The 6,750-nt window shown below is 38.3% G+C and overlaps 1 pseudogene; it reads right to left on the bottom strand.

Moving 5' to 3' along the window:
• Window positions 1-4,018: 4,018 nt before the first annotated feature.
• LOC148140625 (uncharacterized) lies at window positions 4,019-6,750 on the bottom strand (annotated as a pseudogene).

Raw genomic sequence — 6,750 nt, 5'->3', positions numbered from 1 at the left:
TAGAGCAATATTCTTTGCCCATCCCTGATTGTCCAGTGTGGAATTAAGAGTCAGTAACATTGTCCAGTGTATGGAGTCAGGTATAGGCTAGACCAGGTCAGAAATACAGGTTTCTTCCCTGAAGAACATTGCATAAATATGTTATTGAACAGATTATTTGCGAGATCTCTTCTGGATTATGGTGTCCAGTTCTGGTAGCCCATTTATCGGAAGGATGTTATGAAGCTGGAGGGGCGTCAGAAGAGATTTACTAGGATGATGCCAGAATAGAGGGTCTGAGTTATAATGAAAGACGGGACAGGCTGGGACTTTTTGACTTGAGCGTAGAAGTTTGAGAGGTGACCTTATAAAGATTTATGCAATACTGAGATGTATAAATACGCTCAATGGTTGTTATCTTTCCCTAGGATTGTGGACTTCAAGACGAGAGGGAATCTTTATAATTTGAGAGGAGAGAGATTTTAAACAAACTGCGGGGACAATTTGCTTTTACACAGAGGGTGATTCTGGCATGAAATTGACGTCATGAGGAGATGGTGGCTGCGAGTATAATTACAACATTTAAAATACATTTGTATAATGATATGAACAGAGAAGGTTTGGAGGGATTTGGGCCAGGAGCAGGCTGGTGGGACTAGTTTAGTTTGGGATAATGTTCTGCATGGATTGGTTGGACCGAAAGGTCAGTTTCCATCCTGTATGACTCTATGATTCTACATCAGAAACATTCATTGATCTAAAGGGTAGAATACAGAATTTTTAACCACACTTGTGTCAATTTTCAACGTTGAATTAGTGGCACTGCAGAAGTGCATAATCACCAAGAGATTTTAATCTGAATTTATGAACTGGCAAATATTGTTCACACCAGCACACCCATGATAGGCCCAGACGTTTCCACTTATATCATCATCCCAGGCAGTGAGTTGTAGCCATTACTACTCTATGATTGATAATGTTTTGCTTCACATCATCCTGCAGCTCTTGGCCTAAACAGTAAATCGATGTCTACTAATCCTTGTTAGTTTACAGATCATCAAAATAATAGCATCCATCTCCTGGGTTTTGAAGGGAACAAAGGAAAGAAGTCAAGTAAGTAACAATAAAGAAAAGGAAGCTGGAGCCTAAACAAAAAAGATAGTAATGATGAGGAAATGAGTACACTCTGACATCAGAATAGAATAGGAGATATATACATGTCACACTGTTTCATAAATTGCGACTGAACTTTATCTTTCACATACAGGTTTCTGTGTCTTTGTCTCAAAGACACTCCATAACTGAACCGAATTTCCACGCCTATTGCTGTTGTCAGCATGATGTCATTACCCAATTTGATGGTTATATTGGACAAGTTAGATACCAGACTGAAACCTGATTTGATAGGCCATAAGTTGAATTTTAGAGTTAAGTATCATGTTTCTTCAGATTAGACTCCGTACAGTGAGGAAACAGTCCCTTCAGCCCAACAAGTCCACACTGATCCTCTGAACAGCAACCTATCCAGACTCATTTCCCTACATTTATGGAGAATGTGAAAACTCCACACAGGCAGATGCCAGAGGCAGGAATTGAACCCGGGTGCCTGGCACTGTGAGGAATCAGTGCTAACCACTGAGCCACCATGCCATTACGTTATGTCCTTAAAGAATTCTATAACATTTGTAAGACACGACACCCAAAAGATAGCATTTTTCCTTCTGTTCAGGACTTTAGTGAAACAGAAACAGATGGGTACTCGCAACAATTTCTGATAGCCTCATGTCCACTATTACAGAGACTAGCTTTCAATTACAGGTTTAATTAACTGTACTTATACGCTGCCCAGCTGCTGTAGTGCATGTGAAGTACAAAACACCAACGTATTAGCCTGGACCTCTGGTTTTATTGTCTTCTTACATTACTGTTATGCCGATTCCATCCCCACCAGATATTGAAATATATCACATGCTTTCTTAGAAATGATGTAGCTATGAAACTAATTCAGATAACTTTCCAACGGCTATCTTTCACAGAACTGCAATAAGAATCCACCTGCCTCTGTGTTAAAACTGAAATTACCAAATAATAATACATATTATATCCTTTATCACAAAGGGAGATAAATTGCAAAATACTTTCGAAGAGTAGGCTTAAATGTTGGTTGTATACATGTCTAAACATGTAGCTATATAGACTTAGAAATACTTGAAAGTTTCCATCGTTAGTTGAAGTTCAAATTCATGGAGCCAAACGCAAGTTGCTGAGTTGGATAGGAAATTACATAAACAGAAAAAGCAAAAAAAGGAAGAGAGGATCTGTTCTAAATTAGAGTAACTGCACTCAAAACGTTGAGCCTGCTTTCTCTGCACTGATGCTGCCAGATCTGTTAAGTTTCTCCACAAGTTACAATTTCCACTTGAAAACAGAGTAGAGATACTGGGCAAGTATTCAAGCCGTCAGGATGTGAACAGCCATGTCAGGACCCATCCTGGGACTGGATTAGATACCACACTTATGAGGAAAATGAATGGAAAAACATATGCAGGTTTGCAGATGTCAAAGTGAAGAGCAAATTTGTATTTAGTACAGATGGAAACATGGAATGACAGAGACATTAATAAATTCAGTTAGTGTCTTAACCTTTAGTAAATTGACAACTAGGAGGTCACTTATTTAGGACCAAACAAGATTAAAACAATGCGCTTTCTGAACAGTGGAAAAATCTGAAAGCAGATTTGGCGGTCCAAAATAACTTGAAGTGCAGGCATATAAATCCTTAAAATGTTATGGACGTGTATTGAAGCTAATTGTGAAAAATAAATGGAGCACCTGCGTGTACATTCAGAAAACCAGAATGCAAGGAGGCAGTAGATATATGTCACTTTGACAGAACCTTGGTTGGAACACACCAGAGGTGATGTGAGCATATCTCGATACCACACCAAAGCAGGGAGCTTTGGACATGGAGGCAGTGCAGATACTTGAACTTTAAAATTCATGCCTGTGGAAGGAAGTGAAACAGAAAAGGACTGCATTCTCTGGAATTTGGAACACTAGTGGTATTATCATTGATTATGTTAGTGTCAAAGTAAACAGGCAGTGTGCAGATCAAGAGAAATGTTCTTATTATTTGGAATCTACAACAAGGCAACAATTTTAAAAAATGAATTCAAATCTTAACAGAGATTTCTTCTTTACAACAAAGCACAAATTAGACATTCCCTGTCCATGGCAATTAATTCCAGATCAATTATTGATTTTAACAACTCGTGTGCTAACCTTTCTGAATTACAGTGTCTAAAGACAACAAGTCAAAAGTGATTAACATGGAGTTAAGCCCTTTGATCATTGAATGATTTGGTTGAAAACACAATTACACTCTTAGACCATGCGGTCCCTCTCCCATTCCAAAAATCCACTTTCTGCAGCAACATGAAACGAAAACTGAAATTGCTGGAAAAGCTCTTAACAAAGCAATGTGCACAAAGAATTCCATCGTATTCCGCTCCCACCCCTCCTGTGACATCCCAGACAACCACTCTCCACTCTTTTGAAGGAAATAAACAAGCACTGGAACATGTCCATTAATCCTTTCCTGCCGAACTCTACTATCTTACTGAAGTCATGAGAATGGTCATAACTTAGACTGTTGAAAAAAACGCACCAGAATGTTTTCTGAAAACTGAAAGATTTCTGCACGGTTTTAAAAATCACCCATTATCAGATTATTGAGCAAGAGCCAACGTAACATTAACATGCACAGAGAATTCGAAGAATGACAGAAGAGGACTTAGATATGATACGAAATCAGATTTTTTTCCAAAGATATGGGAGACAGAGCTCAATTTCCATCGATCCAGCGAAAATGAATATCCAGTGATTGACTCGCAGCCTTTCAATTGGAGTCATTACTTTTCGGCTGTCGTTGCAAAATGATCTGAAAGAAGGACCCTGATTAGATAATATTACAACATGTTTCATTTGCAGGAACACATTTGGATTTAATGCAACTTTGTCTAAACCTTCACTGAGCTCACTAACGAATGCGAGTAAAGGGTTCTTTGAGAGGACGCAGCAACTCCTGTCTGAACCTACTCTAGGTCACTGTATAAATGGTCGTGTTAGTGCAGCAACTCCGAAGCTGAAGCGTATTTCCGATCTTTTCATAAATTTCATAAGGGCTAAATAGAGATGAGAGAATGAAAACACTGGTAATTCGATAATTTAGGAAGTATGTGATATCTGAGATTCAGAAATTGATAAAGCTGCCGGATATTGTGAAAAGTAAAATAATGGATCTTCTATGATTCTTCATCTCAGGGTCCTTGTCATTTTCACCTTTGCTCCTCCGGGTGTGACTGGTCGCTTAAATTTGCTTGACAGTGAGGATGTTCAAAGACAAAATCAACATGAATGGAAGAATCGGAGTTAAACGCTTTTCAATCAAGAAAATGCCATTGCAGCAGGTCGAAAATAAATCACTGGTGATACAAAGCAACTCCGTGGTATATTGTTCATTCACTAATAAGAAATGCACAAGAAGGCCCAGGGAATCTTCTTTAAACAGAAGAACAATCTCAATGTGATGGTCACCACAGCAGCGGTTTTCAATATGCAATGCTTTGATTTTAGCTTCTGACAGCAAATGGCTGCAAAGCGATCAAAGGTAAAAGCAGCTATGAACCAGACAGAAATATTGATGGCAGTCAGAGGCAGGAACAAAATAAATCTACAAACACAAGTGTACAGCAGCAGTGAGTCCCACCAATAAATTGCAGCAATGTGCTATAACGTCACTTTGAAGACAATCACCATGAAATCTGCTGTTGCCATGGCCACCAAGTAATGTGTGATGCATTTAGAGAGACTGCATTTCCCTCATCTCAGGATTAAATCGTAACCAGATTCACTGTGAGAAATAGAAAAGAAGAAAGTAACATAACAGGCTGGAGTGAAAGATAATCTGTCAAATTCATGGCATTGAAACCATATTTTCTCTTTGTGTTCTCATCTTCTCTGCTGAAGGTGCTAGTCATTTTAGTAGAATAAAATTCTCATGACTCACATGGGCACTGCTCAAATTCGTGAAGTCTTTACAAATGTTACAAACTTTATAAGGTTCACAAAGATTCCTCAATTTCTGTGATATCTAGAACCAACTTCACAAATAAAGCAGACCAATTTTAAGAATAATTATTATATAGTAGAAATAATTCCAGCCTAGCTAAAAGTAAATAGTTATAAACCATTGGCAGATAATACTACTAACTAAAACTCTAATTACATCATAGTTCTCCCCGCCCCCCCCCCCCATACACACATACACACACACAAATACACGTGCACATACCCTCCTCTCCCACCACATGCTTAGAGCTCAGGCTAACTATGCTACTACATATAATGATCGCAGTGGTTTCTGTTCGAAAAGGTTTCTGGATAATCTAAATGAATCTGATGCAGGTCAAAATTCTGTTTCTGAGTCATCCATTTCTATGGCTGGTTTGCTTCCAAAATTATCACTAGCGTCTCAGTTGAAAGTTAGAACAACATACGAAGGAAAAATAAACGACTTCTAATTTTAAAGTTGACAGAATGGAGATAGAGAAAGAGAGAGACACTTGTTAGCTGGTGGAGACCAAAAGACTTCTGTGGAATTTTATCCCATCTCCCAGCTGTTCAGTTACATGAGAAAATAATCGCATGTTTGTTTGCATGGTTGTCTTTGAGTATCTGGTCAGTAATCCACAATCTACTCTGCTCGTTTGCCAACCAAAGCTCCATTCGTATGAAACTCTTTAGATCCTGTTCATATACAAATACTGCTGCAATTGGCAGTCGTGCAAATAACATTCACAATCAGTGTCAAATTATTTGATTTCAATAAATGTGGCAATCCTTGGTCATTAGAACCCTAAGGCGAAGGAAGAGAAGGAGGCAATTTGCTTGATCAAGTCTGCTCCGCGTTCACTGAGGTCACAGCTGATCTGATTATCTTCAAATCTATATTCCCGTTTTGTCCACATGAGCCTTGATGTCCACAGACTTTTCAATTTAACGAATTTAGACTTTTTTTGAGCCTTTAAGTTTTACTTTTCTAGCCAGCACGAATACCACTGAGCATAAATCTGACCAAGAGAGAGATAACAACCACAGAAGGAGTAAGTAAAGCTTATTATGAACGCTTGATTAAAGGGAAGCAGAAGAAAACAAAAACAATTGATACAATAAAAAAAAAGAAAGAAGGCAACAACAAAAATAAAAGGCAGTAAAAGAGGAGGGATGAGATACTTCAGATAAAGAAGAACTTAAGGTGAGAGACACAGAAGGACATGCAATCTAATAGTAAAACTGTGCATGCATAGTAAATGAGACAGTATCGAAAGTCAAATGAATAAGAGATTAGACAATAGCATGAGTGGAATTGAACAAGAGAGATGTCAATACTGAAATTAAAAGACAATAGAAGAGGAATCATGACCAATGACAAGGAATGTAATCCTGTTTGCAATATGAAGGATTTAATATATTGGAGAGAAGGCAACACCAATAAAAATAGTGTTAGAGAAAGAGCAGCACGTTCTGAACGTGAAATTAGCTTAGTAACGGAGATGCCTAAGTGAGAGCAATTTTTACAGAATTAGAGATCAATACAATACGTCTACCAGGAACAAATTTCACAGGCACCTAATACTTACCAGGCACGCCAACTCCAGTGAGCAGAGGATAGTATGTTGATACAGTCAGAGACTTTTCTGTCCACAACAT

The sequence above is a fragment of the Chiloscyllium plagiosum genome, unplaced genomic scaffold (genome assembly GCF_037043375.1).
Source record: "Chiloscyllium plagiosum isolate Xiang-an unplaced genomic scaffold, Cpla_swu_hap1 HiC_scaffold_35, whole genome shotgun sequence".
NCBI lineage: Eukaryota > Metazoa > Chordata > Chondrichthyes > Orectolobiformes > Hemiscylliidae > Chiloscyllium > Chiloscyllium plagiosum.
Note: the sequence above shows the minus strand (reverse complement) of the source record. Positions and strands in the feature narration are given on the sequence as shown.